Genomic DNA, 18,330 nt, shown 5'->3' with positions numbered 1-18,330 from the left:
ATGACATAATGCCATTTGCAGCAACATGGATGGAACTAGAGACTCTCATACTGAGTGAAATGAGCCAGAAAGACAAAGGCAAATACCATATGATATCACTTATAACTGGAATCTAATATCCAGCACAAATGAACATCTCCTCAGAAAAGAAAATCATGGACTTGGAGAAGAGACTTGTGGTTGCCTGATGGGAGGGGGAGGGAGTGGGAGGGATCGGGAGCTTGGGCTTATCAGACACAACTTAGAATAGATTTACAAGGAGATCCTGCTGAATAGCATTGAGAACTATGTCTAGATACTCATGTTGCAACAGAAGAAAGGGTGGGGGAAAAACTGTAATTGTAATGTATACATGTAAGGATAACCTGACCCCCTTGCTGTACAGTGGGAAAAAAAAAAAAAGTCTAAAAAAAAAAACAAAAAAAAACAGAGAGTAGAACAGTGCTTACCAGGGGCTGAGGGTGGGAAAATTGGGGAGATGTTGGAGTCCAGAGATGTTGTTTTAAGTACAAACTTGCAACCAGCAGATAAGTAAGTGCTGGAGAGCTAGTGCTTAGCGTAGTGACTACAGAAAACAATACTGTATGATACAACAATACTGTATGATTCAAAGCTGCCAAGAGTCTAGATCTTACTTTCTCCCATAACAAAAAAGAAATAATAATTATGTGGCAAAATAGATGCCTTCGCTAAGGGTGGTAATCCCATTGCCAAATATAAATGTGCCAAAGCAACACACTGTACACCTTAAACTTACACAATGTTGTATGTCAGTGATATCTCCATAAAAAGAAGTTAATGAAAAAGCAAAAAAAAAAAAAAAAAAGAATGAAGAGTAAATACAAAGGCCCTAAGGTCAGAACCCCTGTGACTATAAAAGAAGCAGTAGAAGCCATTGTGTCTAGCGCAAAATGAGCACCAAGAGAGTCTAAGATAATACTGGGTAGCAGGCTCTAATGTGTCTGGGTCTCCTTTAGTGAGACAAGAGCCAGGGTGTGGTGAAGGACAATTTTTCATTGGGGGTATGGTGCCCTTTTTCATGATAGAGAAAATACTGTCTTAGAGGCAGGGTGAAGAATGGTTTTACGGACTCAAAGAAGCTTTCACTCTTGGCGATACTTACTATAAGAAATTAGTTATTCCAGGAGTTCCCATCCTGGCTCAATGGTTAGTGAATCTGACTAGGAACCATGAGGTTGTGGGTTCAATCCCTGGCTTTGCTCTGTGGGTTAAGGATCTGGCATTGCTGTGAGCTGTGGTGTAGGTCGCAGATGCAGCTTGGATCCCATGTTGCTGTGGCTCTTGTGTAGGCTAGCGGCTACAGCTCTGATTAGACCCCTAGCCTGGGAACTCCATAGGCCATGAGAGTGGCTCTAAAAAAAAAAAGAAAAAAAAGAAAGAAAGAAACGTTATTCCATTACCCAGTACACACATATATATGTGTGTGATTGTTGATTTTACACGTCAGCTTTAGCTAGTCTGTGGTACCCAGACATCTGGTCAAACGTCAGACTGTATATTACTGTGGCAGTGTGTTTAAGATTAAAGAGTTTTACATTTGAGTCAATAGACTTCGAATAAAGAAGAATGGGGGAGCAGGGGGCCCATCCAGTCAGTTGAAGGACTTAAGAAAAAATAGACTGAAGTTCCCTGAAGGAGAGGGGACTCTGCCTCCAGACAGTCTTTGAACTTGAGCTGCAACATCTCACGTCTTCCCTGGGGTTCAGCCTGCCAGCCTGCCTTGTGGATTTTGGACTAGCTAGCCTCTGCAATTATGTGAGCCAATTCCTTAAAATCAGTCAACCTCTCTCCTTCCCTCTCTCCCTCTCTCTCTCTCCCCCTGTTCCTACCCCCTCCTCCCTCCCTTTCTCTGTGTTGGTACTATTTTTCTGGAGAACCCCAATGAATACAATATATATGTTGAATTTATAAAACAATACTTACCTTTTTACATGCAGTGGAATCTAGTGTTCTCTATTCTCTTACATTACAAAAAAATAATGTTGATTCCAACTCACTAACCGAATTCCATGCCTATGAGTCTTTCCCCACCCTTTTCCCTGAATTCCCAGGGCCTTCACACTGTCTCAATTCTGGGAGTCCTAAGGAGTCATAAATTGGGAGTATAACTCAGAATTCTTAATCCACCCCTTGTCATTTTGCCAACAAAGAAACTGAGGAACAAGAGATGAAGTGATTTGACTTTGATTCTTTTTATCCCAAGAAGCTGTTGTTTGATAACAGCCATACAAAGACTAAAACAAAATCGCATCTTCCTCTCCTTAGGTGTTTGCCTGTTAAAGAGACAATTCCCAGAGAAGAACAACTTAAGCCCAAGAAAGCCTGCCTAAGCGTGGATTTCAGGTACAGCTGCATCTGAGTGACGGAGCCAGGTAAGAGGAAAACCTCATGCCTCTCTGGTTGCACTGAAGTGCCTGTCCGAATATAAGATCAGTTCTCTTCACAATAATTAATATACCGGTCACTAGCTGCCAATTTTTGTTTCCTTCCGAATGCTTGTGCCTAGTGTAAAAGCAACTCTGTCTTCTGCTTTCTTGTATTGTCAATAACTAGCAGCTGGAGTGATGCTCTGGAAGATGAGTCCTTTAGCCAGAAAAGGTTGCATCCAAAAGTCAGGCAAGAGACTGAAGGGTGCTTTAGGTCTCACCCTTCGCTCCTCTAAAGTATAAGCATTTGGAGTGAGTCTACCCAGCCCTTAGTTTCCTGCCTGAAGATTCTGCTCACAGGGATCCCTAGAAACATAGTAAGAAGATGTTACATTGGACACCAGTCAGCAAATGAGATGGCAGGTCATGGGCAGCTTTGTACAGACTGACATTCTGACCACCTGCCCAGAAACCCAACCCATAGCCTTTTTCACTCTTGAAGCCAACTTGACACCTCAATGAAATGTGGAAAATTAACATCTTTTATAAAAAAAAATTGTTTTCAGTTTGGGCTGTCTAGATTTAATTTGATTCATCTTTTGTAAATAGCAGAAATAAATGCTGGGGGCAGAAAGGGGCTTTTCTTTCTTTGAAGTCTCTAGAATTAGTTATTTCTGTGCATTTCTCTCTCACCTTCCATACCAAACTCTAAGCTCTTAAAGGCACCATGTCCCAAACAGCTAGTATCTACCCACCATACTGCCTTACACATAGCAGAGACTTAGTATCTGTAGGATGAATGAACATAATATGGCCTGATTATGCAACCATACCTACAAAGATTGGGTACCTGGAGGTAAGAAGTATTTGAAAGACTATAAGTAGCATTTCCCAAGTTCTGAAGAACAGTCTTTTGAGATACTTTTCTCCAAAAGAATTTCATGGTCATAACACTTTAGCAAACAATATAATTTGTCTCATAAAGTAGAGTCAAATGCTCATTAGTGTAACAAAGACATTGAAAAGACCTGCTAGAAACCTAGTATTTCTCAACACAGCTTAGACATTGGACCCTTCTGTGGTTGAACACCATTAACTTTCTGTAGAACTGTCAGATTCAGTTTTGCAGAACACATTGCTGGAAAATGCTGTTTTAGAAATGTGCGTGGGGAGTTCCCGTCGTGGTGCAGTGGTTAACGAATCCGACTAGGAAACATGAGGTTGCGGGTTCGGTCCCTGCCCTTGCTCAGTGGGTTAACGATCCGGCGTTGCCGTGAGCTGTGGTGTAGGTTGCAGACACGGCTCAGATCGAGCGTTGCTGTGGCTCTGGCGTAGGCCGGTGGCTACAGCTCTGATTCAACCCCTAGCCTGGGAACCTCCATATGCCGCAGGAGCGGCCCAAGAAATAGCAACAACAACAAAAGACAAAAAAAAAGACAAAAAAAAAAAAAAAAAAAAAGAAATGTGCGTGGCCATGCCCAGCACTTCAGGAGCTTGGAGGTTGTCATTGCAATACTCACAACAGCAACAAAAGCTGAACAAACTAAAAGTCAACAACTCCTCTTCAATCTGTCAGACTTGAGATCACAGGGCAAACTGCTGCCCCCAACACTGGAGAGAAGTGCATAGACAGACACAGAAAGTCACAGATTTCCAGAGCTGAAACTTCTTTGGGAACCAAGGCCAGATGGGAAAATCTGAATAGTGCAGATGCTAGAGGCCCCATGTGGACAAGATAGAGAAAAACTCCAGGGGAGTCCAATCTCCTAGGGTCCCTACACAGAGTTCCTGTGGCTCAACAGGATAAGTGGCATCTTAGGAGGACCGGGACATAAGTTTGATCCCTGGCCCAGCACAGTGGGTTAAGGATCCAGCATTACCGCAAAGCTGCGAGGAATGTGTAGTTGCTGCTCAGATCTGAATCCTGGCCTGGAGCCTGGCCCAGGGACTCCACATGCCGCCTGGGGGGGAGGGAGACCCCACACTGCTATAAGTTTTACCTCCAGAAGCACTACCAGATTCTCACTGTGAAGACTGGAGAAAGATCGACCCACCCCTCTCCTCCCCCACCCCCACTAGTGACTTCCAGTTTCCAGTAGGGGGAGATAGAAAGTAGCCTTTTACCAAAGCACTCTGTTCTTCATAGGACTTGCCCTCAAGGGAAACTGTGTTCTCGAATCCAATCGACTGGGGTTTTATTAGAGCCTAGGCAACAGAGAGGAAGCGAAGCACCCAACTCGGCCCACTCCGGCCACCTCATCTGCCTCAAGGCAGAAAAAGACTGAGAAGCACTCATGAAGGTCTCAGCCTAGAGGCACAGGCTCAGGCCAAAACAGGGCTCTCATCTCAGGAGTATAGCTTCCCTCCCCCGGCACCTGGGGCTCCTGTGCAGTGACAAGGGAATAGAAGTGGAAACTTGTGGAGAGGTCCCACTTGATTGGAGGCCATGAGAGGTGCCAGGAGGAAGAAAGCAGCAGTAATATTGACAGAGATGCTGTTTCCCCCACCTACCGTGATTACTTTCTCTCCTGCCCTCTAACCCTCCTGCTGGCTCCCCTCATCCCTGGTGCCTCTCCACCGTCCAGAACCCCCTCCATCCTCCAGCTTTCTCCTCTTGTGTGAAGCATCCCTGAGGACTCTAGCCCCCAGGGCTCCCTGCTTTCTTTAGCATATAAATAACTTGGGTTCTCAGTTCAAATACTAGTTGGATTTGCTTTCCCATAGTTTCATATCACTGCATGAGCCTATCAGTTTCTTGAGAACAGAAAAGTGTGAATTATTTGGTGCCCTCACCTCCTTGTGGCATGTGGCATCTTGTTTCACATCCACATGCTGGCTCAGTAGACATCTATAGAGCCTCAGCTGCCAGCGAGCCTTTGGGAAGAGCTGCTTGGGGGATAGAAAGGTAATTGACATATGTGAGAGCTCTGTAGAAAGAGAGCCTTCACATGAAGTCTGGTTGGTAGAAGAGTTGGTCTTTTTGCACAAAGTAAATGAGAAAGACTGTGTAGTTGCAGGAAGTCCCCTGAAGGAGAGCTGGTTCTCCTGGAGCTTTTCTCGAACCGAAGCTTTTCTCCTCCAGGATGAGATCTGTGTGGACTGGTTACCACCTCAAGAGCTACTCAAAAATTACAGGTATTTCCATGATTATCTGCTCTGCTTGATTACACTGAAGTGAAACGAAAACAAAAAATAAAGAAAAACACGAAAACTTGACCCTTAAAGGAAATGTGATTCCATCTCAAAAATACCTAAAATACCCTACCATTTGGCAAAAAGGTTGAATCAAGAGTCTAGTGAAGGTTTGGGTCTGTTCTGAATTACCTAGACCAGAAAACACCTTCACTCTAGGACCACATCCTTTCTTTAGGAGAAATACCATGGTACAGTGAAAAAAATTGGGTGCCTTGCGGTAGGTAGCAAGCCTGCCCCTTACTAGCCAAGTAACCTCTCAGAACCCAAGTTTCCTCATCTCTTTAATGGAGAAATAATCTCTCCCTTAAATTACTAAATAAATAAATAAGGTTTGTTATGAGAATTAGAGATAATTATGCAAAGTGCCAACGACAGGACCTGATAAGTAGGAGCAATCCTCATTATGAAAGTAGAAATATCCTACCTATTCAATAAGACTTCTTCCACGAAAACTGCAAGGGAAAAAAAAACCCTCATTAAATGGAGAATTCGTCCTCTTGATAGGAGGCTTCAATTTTGTCTCCCCTTTTTCAAAGCCATATCAAAAATAGCATTAGGCTGACAAAGTAATTTCCCTAACATAAAAATACCCCCAATGTTAAATTATACCCCAGAAGTGGGATCTATCCAGTCTCAAAGCTGATTTTGTCTGAGCCAGAGAACTGAGAGAAGTAGAGAGATGATATATTTTATAGAACTGACTGGCTCTTTCCAGCCGGAGCTCATGAGCAGTGTGAGTGCTGTGATTCACCTAGCAGTTTAGAATGAAAACTAAGTGGAATGTTTATGCTGAAAGTGTTGGTAAACTTTTAGTTTGTTTTTGTGTTAGTTTGCAGAGAAGGATATGTGTTTTCCAGCTTGAAAGCTGATCTTTATCTTGGCATTGGGTTTCCTTCCTTTAGGAAATTTAGACCTGCTGTGCATTATGGGTATGTGGGTAAAAGTGCAACACATAGCTTCTCTTGGTTCTGGGCATCAGGAAAGGCTCTTGGGTGGTGATTCTAATTTTTATGAGCTGACAGAGAACTGTGTAGGGACCCTTCAGGAAACTCCTGGATATTTGCGAGTTCTGAAAGGTTCCAGAAAGGTTCCAGAAAGGTCTAGATGTGGAAGTCCCCCAGGCATGCCCTGATGGAGATGGAAAACACCAAGAACCTCTGAGCATTTGCCTTCCACTTGCATCCGACCTCGCCTATTCCAGAGTCTCTCAAAGCCAGAGGAGAACTGGCTTCCCACTGGTTTGGCCTACACACGGCCCCGTGCTCTTCAAATATCTCGGTACCTGTGTCAAGGGAAAGGAGACGCTGGCAAAGAGTCAAGCCCTGGGTGAGATGCCAGAGCTCTTGTTATGTAAGAAACCTGTTTAACTCACTCATGCTAGAGTAGAGGTTCCAAAATGCTGTGTCATTCCCCTGCTATAAGTGACTTGTAATTTAGTGGTTTCTGAAAGTGACATCAGCTATGTGCAGAAGACATGGTCTCAGTCAGGTCTGCAGTCAGGTCTGCAGAGGTCATTTTCTTGGTTTTTCATCAACATGCTCTGGAACCATCTTCAACTAAGCGGCTACTTGGTCTCACCTGTATGAGCAGCTGTAACTGGCTGTCCTCAGGCTGGTTTACATTTCTCTCTGGTGGACAGTGGGGCCAGCAGACTCTAACTACTAAAGACAACTCTTTTTTTTCAAATCAGTCTTTTCATAGGGATATAAAGAAACCCCCCAAACTCATTAAGTTAATTGCAGAGAGCACTGGATGGATAATAGGTAACAATAGTAACTAGCATTTATTGAGCACTGAATAGTGTCAGGCACTGTTCTAAGTGCTTTGTATACATATGCTCATTCAGTCTGGCAGCCACTCTTTTAAAAAAAAAAAAAACTCATTTTATTTTATTTTTGGCCACGCCCACAGCACTAAAATTCCCAAGCCAGGGATCAAACCCGAACCACAGCAGCGACTGGAGCCACTGGAGTGACAATGCCAGATCCTTACCTCTCTGTGCCACAAGGGAACTCCTGGGAACCACTCTTTGGACAGATATTATTACTGTCCCATTTTAAGATGAGGACACTGAAGCATGGAGTGGTTGAATACCATGTCCCAAATTACAGAGCTGGAAAGTGTTCAGCTGGAGTTGAACCCAAGAAGGCTATACTCAGTCTCTTAAATGCTATACCACCCCACCTGTCCTAGAGTTAGGGACTACTTCCAGACCTACTGCTTGATATGTTTATGATCAGCCGCACAGCCAATCACATTGTCATCCTTGCCTTAAACCTGAGAGTAGAGCCAGAGTCCAGTCTCTCCTCTTCTCACGTTTCACACCCATTATTCTGGGTTCAAAAGGCACTTCCTATCAGCCCCCATCTAGTCTCACTTCATTACAGTCCATTGTCCAAGCTGCTTTCTAATATTCATAAGGGTCACACTACTTCCTGTCTTAGTAAGTACAGAAGAAATTTATCATTTTTTGTCTGAACCTCCTTCTGTGTTGAAGAAACACCATTGTGCAAGTCTTAGTGAGGGTCATTTATCTGTTCTCATGGCCTTTTGGACCAAAGGGCTTCAGTGCTAGACCTGAATTTGGCCCATCAGCAGCTCCTCCCTGAAACTGAGTTTAAAAATCAGCAGGGCATGTTTAGGGTTTGTAGCTGTTGTAGAAAGATAGCTAGGATACAGAAAAGGAGGTGGTTGTCCTTGTGTGAACATTATAAACAATTTCACTTATCTAAGCTGCCCAGCCTCTATTCCTATCCATTTTCTAAACCCACTTCTCTGTTCTTCTTGCAAATACTAGGAGCTACCAACAAACATATGGAATGTGAGACAAGTTATCTGTCTTAGCTGTTGAAGACAACTTCATTTCCCATCACTGGTCAGAGATGGGTTAACTGGCAGCCTAGATCATGTGGGAGAGAAGCTGCTAACTGAAGTAATATCTGTGGCCACAGGAGTCAAGTATCCATTGAAGCCATGGCTTTGGGGAATTTGAATTGCTGCTACCATAAAATGGTTTGAAGGACACGAGAAATTTGAGGATGATGGTGTTCTTTCTGTAAGGACTGAGCAGCTTGAAGAAAGGGAAGGAGAAATGACTAACATCTGTTTTCATGATTTGGACTAAATCTAGGGACTTTCTACGACTGTGCAAAAAGAAATTCTTATCCCTTGTGACTCTAGAGCAGAGGGAGCTGACTTGATCCTCTGGATTGCCAAGTTACCTTATCAGTTGAATTCATGGCCTTGCCAAATCTTTTATGTGAAATTTAGGGCACTGAATATCATTTCTGTATCTGCAACACTTAGCAAAGAGCCTGGCTCTCAGCTAATAAGTCCTTATGAAATGAATTCATAGATTATCAAATTAAAACTTAAAGAACTCATGTTAACATTCTTCTTGCTTTTAAATTAGCAAAGCAGTAATGATGCAATGGCCGTCATGATCACATACCATATATTTTGCCTTCAGTGACATTCAAAATTAGTGACTTCCAATCCCATCACAGTTATCTCCAAGACAGAAAAAAAAAAAAAAAATAGGATGTGCCTTTTATTGTAGCCCAAACACAGAGCTCCATCTTGCTGCAGTTGTCTCCTCTTTAGGAATTGTTAGTGTTTTTGTAATTGTAAACTATGTCTGAATGATTTGGCATAGCCATGACTTTTAAGAAATGAACAGTGAGAACTGCACCATTTCCAAAGTCAGTGATACCACAATGACATGAAACTAGAAATCAGCCACAGAAAAAAAAATGAGGGAAAAAAATTATTACATAGAAACCAAACAATATGCTCTTTAAAAAACAATGGGTCAATGATGAAATCAAAGAGGAAATTTTAAAAAATACCTTGAGACAAATGACAACAAAAACACAACCATACCAAATTTACGGGATGCAGCCAAAGCAGTTCTTAGAGGGAAGTTCACGGCAGTACAGGTTTCCCTCAAAAAAATAAGAAAAGTCTAAAAGATGTTGAGGTCTTCCTGTGGCTACACACAGAGGATGGCTTAGTAATCCCCAGACAGAGCGGTGGTCTAGTCGTGAACCCTTTATAGAATGTTTGTCCTCCAGGATCCAGATGGGCAAAGCAACAGAAGGAAGGTAAATTAAAAGGCAAATCTTCTCTTTCTTTCCACTGATGGAAGAAATGAACCCAGTCTCTTTGCTGGACCTCTCTTCTCAGCTCCTGACAGGTGATAAGAGTTCGTGTGACACCTTTCCAGGTTTTGAGTATCTGGACAGGCACACCTTGGACACCTGATCCTACTCTGAAGGCTGGTGAGATCTGACTCCCTGCCTGTTCCAGGTTGCTACAGTATTACTCCAAACTCTTTTTTTTAATAATGTATTTTTTATTACTCAAATGAATTTATCACATCTGTAGTTGTATAATGATCATAACAATCTGATTTCACAGGATTTCCATCTCTTAACATTCCCAAAGTCCCTATTCTATCCTTAATCTGCAAGTCGCACCATCTCATTCAGAATGTTCTCAGTAGGTGCTTTCTCTACCAGGTCTGGATTTAAGTCCTAGACTGTCCATTTCTTAGCTGTGTCACCATGGGCAAATTACTTAAATTATATCTTCCTCATCTATAAAATGGATGTAAGGATACCTCCTCCTAGAAGTATGGTGAGAATTAAATGATATAATTTATGAAAAGGATGTTGCACAATATCTGGTTCATGGTCTGATCTCACTTTTAATGACTTTTGTTACTGATTTGGCCACCTTCCGTCTTTGTTTGCACACCTCCACACTCTCAGACCTCCCAAATACATGGAAAAGCTGTGTGATCCTGAAGTTTTTCAACAGGGTATATGCTGTCAGGCTGGTGGATAGTAGAGACCTCCCACATGTCAGTACCCAGCCCCAGCTCTTGCCAGAAAACTGCAACAATTGTTCCTAAAAGATAGGAAAGAAGTCAAGTCCTCCCTCTGACAAGTCAACACTTGCCTGAACTGGCTCATCTATGTTTCTCTTTGGTGCTTATTCTACTGATTTTCCCAAAGATAGCTTTTCTTTTAAAAGTCTCTCCTTCAGGGCACATTAAATCCTGTGAATAATTGTTCCTTTCTTTGCTGTGGCTGCTGGAAAGAACAGGACCCTGTCTGGCAAACAGAGCCGAGAGACTGTCTGCCTTTTGCTTAAAAATCTTACCCTTTCGTTGTTTCTAATTGAATGAACAATTCCACTTCTAAAACTTATCCTATAGACATATACAGAAAACTAAAAAATATATGTATACGAATGTTTTGGTAGAGGACAGAATGAGTTGGGAATTATTTCCTCTTTACTTTTCTGGAAGAGCTTCAGTACAATGATATTATTTCTTCATTAAATATCTGGTAGAACAAACCAGTGAAGCCGTGGGGTGCTGGAATATTTTTTGTTAGAATATTTTAACTACAAATTCAATTTTTAAAACATGTATAGGGGTAAAGTTTTTAATTTCTTATAAGTTAACTTTGGTGATTTGTGTCTATTTTTAAAATTGTCTATTTCATCTAAGTTGTCAGATGTATTGAAATAATAGAAAATATTCCCGTTTCATCTTTTTAATAAGTAGGATCTGTAGTTATGTTAACCACTTTCATTCCTGACATTGGTAATTTGTGTCTTTTCTTTTCTGATCAGTCTGTCTAGAAATTTATCACCTTTATTGATCTTCTCTAAGAAGTTGCTTTTGGATTCATTGATGATATTATTTTTCTGGTTAAGTCCTTGATTAATGCTCTAATCATTTTTATTTTCTTTTTTCTGCTTACTTAAGGTTTAATTTAGGATACACAAGTATTTACAGTTGTTATATCCTCTTGATGACCCTTTTATCATTATGAAACAACCTGCTTTATTCCTAGTACTATTCTTTTCCTTTTAAAATCTACTTTGTCCGATGTTGCTATAGCCACTCTAACTTGAATTTAATTAATGTTAGTATGGTATATCTAATTCCATCCGTATTTTTATAACCCATTTGTATTTTTACACTTAACCTGAGTTCCCCTAGTCAGCATATAGATGGATCTTTCCTTTACATTCAATCTGACAATCTCAGCCTTTTAAATAGAGTGTTAGCTCATTTATACTTAATTTGGTTATTGATATGATTGGGTTTAGATCTATCATCTTGCTGGTTGTTTTCAATTTTCCCATCTGCTCTTCGTCCCCTTTCCAATTTTTCTATATTCGTTTGGACTGAGTATTTTTATGAATCAATTCATCTCTGTTGTTGGCTTACTATCTATAATTACTTGTATTAATTTGTTGTTGCTATTGTTTAAGGTTTACAGTATCTATATTTAACTTCCTTCCATAGTCTATCTTCTAGTGATATTGTGCCATTTCATTCATAATGAGAACCTTCTATCTCTTCTTTCTTGGCCTTCTTGTTACCGTCATACATTTACTTCTGTATATTATAAACCCTATGATCTATTTTTGTTATTTTTGCTTAAGCAGTCAGTGATCTTCTAAACAAATTTACATATTGAAATGTCTTTTCTATTCATTCACCTAGTTACCATTTCCATTGTTTCCCATTTCTTGGTGCAGATACAGATGTCCATTTGGTATTCTTGTCTTTCTGCCTAAAGAACTTCCTTTGAATTATCTTCTAGTGAAGCACTGCTGGAGATACATCCTTTCAGCTTTTGAATATCTGAAGCAAAGGCTTTATTTTGCCTTTTTAATTTTTGAAATAGATTTTTGCTGAGTATAGAAGTCTAGCTTGTCAGGGTTTTTCTTTCTACTTTAAAGATATTGCTCTCTTGTCTTCTCTCATATATTATTTCCAAGACATCTGCTGTCATTTTTATCCTCATTCCTCTATACATGTCTTTTGCTTTGAATGGTTTTAAGATTTTCTCTTTATCCCTGGATTTGATGATCTAATTTTAAAGTGCCTTGGTGTAATTTTCATCATGTTTCTTATGCTTGAGAATCATAGGGCTTCTTGGATCCATGAATTTATAGTATTTATCAAGTTTTGAAAATGTTTAACCATATTTCCTCAAATACGGTTTTCTCAAATTTTTTTTCTGCTCCCCTTCCTGAATCTGGGTACTCTAATTATATTAGTATTAAGTGTATTAAATTTTTCCCATTTGTCTGTTTATTCTTTTTTTCTCTGTGTGTTTTATTTTGGATTACTTATAAAGATTTGTTTTTAAACTTACTACTCTTTTCCTCTGCAATGTCTTATCTGCTGTTAATTCTACCCTGTGCACTTTTTATCTCAGTCATGGTAATTTTCATCTTTTGAAGCCCCATTTGCATGTTTTATATCTTATTTAACATGTTCAATCATTCCTCTAGAGTCATGAACTCACAGAATATAGCTATAATAACTGTTTAAATATACCTCTCTGCCATTGCTATCATCTGTATAATTTCTAAGCTGATTTCAATCCATTGAATTTTCTCATCATTGTGGGTCCTGTTTTTCTGCTTCTTTTCATGCCAAGTGTAGCTGGTACAATCATAACATGACTCCAGTAACCAATAAAGTTTTATAATCCCCTAGCCTGATGAGTGGATATCACTTATGATTACATTACATTATAAATGAAAAGAGATGAAATTTAAGTCCCAAATCAATTGAATTAAGCAAAAGATAAATTGTCTTTCACGAGCCTGACCTATTTAAGTGAGCTTTTAACAAGGAATCTAAAAGAGATGAAAGGCAGAGGCAGAGGAAGTCAGAAAAATGTGTTTCTGATGTCTTTGAAGAAGATTCAATTTCCATGAATTCTGCCAATAGTCAAATGAACACGAAAGAGGACCCTGAGCCCCACATGAGACCACAGCCCTGGCAAACACCTTGATTACAAACCATGGAGATTATGAGCAAAGAACCCAGTTGAGCCTTGCCCAGACTTCTGACCTACATTAACATGAGATGATAAATGTGTGCTGTCTTAAGCCAGAAAGTTGGCAGCAATTTGCTATGCGGCAGTAGAAAATGAGTACACCTGTATGCCAGGTAATGTTAATTTTAACTTGTTTAATCTGTATTTCTATAAATATTCTTAATTTTTGTCCTTAGACATAGTTTGGTTTACTTGACAGCCGTTTGATCATTTTTGGAGTTGTGTTTAAGCTTTCTTAGGTGGAACCAGAGCAGTTTTTAGTCCAGAACTAATTTTTTTCTGACTTCTGAGGCAAACATCTCACCTGATGCTCCATAAATAATGAGATTTTTCCCTCTCTGGCTTCTGGAATAGGAAATTTTCCAGATCCTGTCTTAACTCCAGATATTGTTCCCTCTAATCCTCTTGGGTAATTTTTTCTCTAACCTTGATTAGTTTCAGACATATGCATTCACTGGATGACTCTGCTAATCTGGAGAGCTCTCTCTCTCTCAATCTCTCTCTCTCTCTCTTTCTCTTTCTCTTTCCTCTCCTTCCCCTTCTCTCCCCTTCTCTTCCCTTCCCTTCTCTCTTCTTCCCTTCTCGTCTCTCTTCTCCTCCTTCCTCCCTCCCTCCCTCTCTCTCACTTTCCCTCCTCTCTCCCTCTTCCCACCCTCCACTTCTCTCCTCTCTGGTATCCTGCCCTGCAAACTCTAGTTGCCTGAATCAGCTGAGTCCTCAAATCAGGGAGTACCTGAATTCTTCCTGGCTTTTCCTTCACTGCGTCATTGCCTGAAACTCTGACAGTTAGCTGGAGTAATTGTAGGGCTTATTTCATATGTTTCCCACCACTTAGAGATCATTGTCTTTTATTTCTTGATACCCAGTGTCTTGATGTTTATTTTTTTTTCCCCTAGCTTTTCACTTTTTGCGGGCGTTATAATAATATTTTAGTAACTGCTCTAGGATGGCAATATACATCCTTAACTTCTCACAGCCCACTTGCATTTAATATTGTACCACTCAAAAAAAAAAAAAGTGAAACATTAGAGCCATTTGTTCCATATGCCCTCCATGATTTGTAACTATAATACATAATACATTTCCACTTGTATAAATTACACAAGACACCATTATATTCTTCTTCAGTTATGTGATGCATATAAACGAATTAGTAGGAAAAAAGCAAAGAAAAATTATTCCTTTGCATCTACAATTTTTATCTTATTCATTCTTTTGCGAAGACACAGATATCCATCTAGCACTATTTACCCTCAGCTTGAGGAACTTTCTTTAGCATTGTGAGGTCTGCTGATTATGATAGTGTTAGTCTTATTTCATCTAAAAAAAAAGATTTATTTGTCAAAAATAAAATAGACAAAAATTTTAAAAAGCTTTACTTTACTTTCATTTCTGAAGGATATTTTCTCTGGTTATAGAATCTGAGCTGATGATTTTTTTCTTTCAGCACTTTAGAGATGTTGTTCTACTCTCTTCCATTCTCCACTGTTTCTGAGGAAAACTTAGCCATTACTTAAATTATTTGTCCCTTATGAAGAGTGTATTATTGTTTTTCTCCTGATGCTTTGAAGACTTGCTCTCCTGTCTTTGGTTTTCAACAGGAGAGCACCTTGATGTGCCTTTGTGTGGGATTGTTTATGTTTGTTCTATTTGATGTTCTTCGAGCATGTTTTGTCTATAGATTTCTGGGTTTTATGAAACCCAGGAAATTTTTTGTCATTTTTTAAAACTATTTTTCTCTTCTTCTGGGATTCCTATTGCATACGTGTTGGAAGACTTGATATTTATATAAAAGATTCTGTTGTTTTTTCCTAGGCTTTGCTCCCTCATTCTTCAATTGGATAAATACTATTCTTTGAATTCACTTACTCCGTCAACTCTATACAGTTGCTAAGACCATTCAGTAAATTTTATATTGAAATACGTATTTTTCAAAAAGCATTGAATTTTTAGCTCCAAATACTTATTGGAGTATTGTCATTTGTTTTTGTTTCCCTTTTGAACTTTTCCATTTCATTCATTCATTGAGCTCATATTTTGTCTTATGTCATTGAGACTCACTATAATTGCTGTCTTTGTCTCGAAATTCTCATTGTGGCTCAACGAGTTAAGGACCTGACATTGTCTCTGTGGTCCCTGGCCTTGCTCGATGTGTTAAGGATCTGGTATTGCTGCAACTTGCAGTGTATGTCGCAGATGCAGCTCAGATATAGTGTTGCCATGGCTATGGTGCAGGCCCTAGCTGACCCTCTGAGTCAACCCCTGGCCTGGAAACTTCCATATGCCATTCGTATGAATGTGAAGCGGGGGCGGGGGTTGGGGGTAGTCCCTGTCTGCTTCCTCTAATATCTAGTTCCTCTCGAGTTCTGACTTAATTGACTTTCTTTTCTCTTGAGGATGTGTTCCATTTTCTTAGTTCTTATTTGTTGGGAAATTTTGGATTTTTCCTGGACTTTGTAAATGGTAAGTTGTGTAAATTCTTGATTTTGTTGTTTTTCTCTAACAAGTGGTTTTCTTTTGCTTATGCAACTGTTTCTTGCCTGGCAACACAATGTCATCTTGGATCATCTATCTTAAGCTAAGATGCCTTGAGTCTATTTCATACATGTATGGTTTAGGAATTAGAGAAACTGGCAGACAGAATTTGGGGAAGTCCTCTCTATCCATCTGTGGGAAATCTCCAACTCTCTCCATCATCTGTAGATTCACCTATTCAGAGACCACAGATTTTCTCCTGACACCTTCACCGCCATATGCTGGCCATGCACCCTGGCTAAAAGCCACGGATACAAGGAGCTTACCTTATACGGCTGCCCTCCTCCAAGTATTTATTTTTCACCAGTGTTTGTCTGCTTCTCTTCTCTCTCCAGTGCCTTCATCATTGCTTTTTGCTTTATGGCAGATTTTATAGTCATTTACTTCAGGGGAGCATTCCAGGAGGGTCTGATTCCATCATTACCTGAATCAGAAATCCCTCTCAGTTGTCTTTTAAATTCAAGAGTCTTGTCATTTGAAGTCAAAACCCTTTCTCCAGGGCCTTGTAGAAACTTATTCATCTAGTTCACATGATGAAAAATATCTATTGAGAGGGCTACTTTCTGTAGCCATTGTTCATCTTGAAAGCGCTTAACAAACTGGCCAGTTTATCTTGAAATTACTTCAGAATTTCACCTATCAGGAGTTTCCACCATGGCTCAGTGGTTAACAAATCTGACTGGTGTCCATGAGGACAAGAGGGTTCGATCCCTGGCCTTGAAGATCTGGCATTGCTGCGAGCTGTGGTGTATGTCGCAGATGCAGCTCAGATCATGCATTGCTGTGGCTGTGGCAAAGGCCTGCAGCTACAGATCCAATTCGACCCCTCACCTGGGAACCACCATATGCCATGGGTGTGGCCCTTAAAAGACAAAAAAAAAAGACAAAATAAAATTAATTTTAAAAAAGAAAATTAAGAAAAAAAGAATTTCCCTATCACCTGATGAAAACTCTTCCTCGGGTAAGCCACTGAATTTCTATGGATAGAAAAATATACGGTCATTGTCCAGATTTTCCTAGAGTTTCAAATATTTTCAAGTTAATTAGTCTTTGTGTATCAAAGTTAGCAGTTTTGTATCATCCAAAACTTTCTTTCATTTTTATCTCAAAGAGCATTTGGCAACAGCATTTCTCTGTAAAGAAGGCAATGTGTTATTACAATGTGAGGAAATTTTAATTTTAACAAGATGCAAAAGCGCTCATAAAACTAACCATTGACAAGACACCAGCAGTTTGAAAGTCAACACAGTTCTTCCAAGACAAACCTTTTGTTTGTAGGAATGAAGGTCAGACATTAATTATGTCTTAGCCTTTGCTCATTATGGGCAATTCTTTGTGTTCTTGAATTTCTCAGTTATTTGCAAATCTTACCACTGTTGCAGCATCACATTTATTGGTGAAACCTGCTGACTCAATCTAGATAACGAAGCTGTGTGGTCTTTCAGTTTGTTTCACAAAACCTCTTCAAGATCATGTAACACATCATCACTACAGTCAGCCCTCCACATCTATGGGTTCCACATCTATGGATTCAACCAACCACAAATCAAAAACATTTGGGAAAAAAAAAAAAAAGCTTGAATTGGCCACATGCCAGCAACTATTTAATAGCATTTACATTGTATTTATAGCTATTACTATAGCATTTCCTTTATAGTAGGTATTATAAGTAAACTAGAGATGGTTTAAAGTATATGGAAGTGTTTGCCTACGTTGTGTGTAAACATTACACCATTTTATATAAGAGACTTGAGCATCCATAGATTTTGATATCCATGAAGTAGGAGTGGAGGGGTGCCTGGAACCAATCCCCCATGGATACCAAAGGACATCTGTAATCCAACTGATCACATTGTTTGAGAGTGTGAAACATTTTCAACTTCTTGTACCGCATTTTGTCCTAGCATTTTTCTTACCATAGGTCTACCTGAACACACTATTAGAGTCTCACCAACCTGAGACTTCCTGTTTGGGGCATTAAGTTCTGCTACTAAATAACTCAGTTTCTGGTCCTTTTCACCAAATGTGCCTGCTTTTAACAAGATGTTTGATGTTTATTTTGAGACTCTAATAGCACTTATTATATGTCTTTGCTTCTCAAATGGCTGTGACTTTTATTTAAGTGGTTTACTTTTTTTCAATCTTGTTGGAACCATTGCTACATTTTTAAGTTGTTTGACATAGCAGAGGCTGGCAAACTATAATCCATGGCCCATATCCCACCAGAAGCCTGGGTTTGAATAGCCCTCAGAGCTAAAACTGGTTTTTACATTTTTAAAGAGTTGTAAACAAACAAAAACAAAGAATATGTGACAGAGACTACATGTGGCCTGCAA

The sequence above is a fragment of the Sus scrofa genome, chromosome 9 (genome assembly GCF_000003025.6).
Source record: "Sus scrofa isolate TJ Tabasco breed Duroc chromosome 9, Sscrofa11.1, whole genome shotgun sequence".
NCBI classification, from domain to species: Eukaryota; Metazoa; Chordata; class Mammalia; order Artiodactyla; family Suidae; genus Sus; species Sus scrofa.
Note: the sequence above shows the minus strand (reverse complement) of the source record.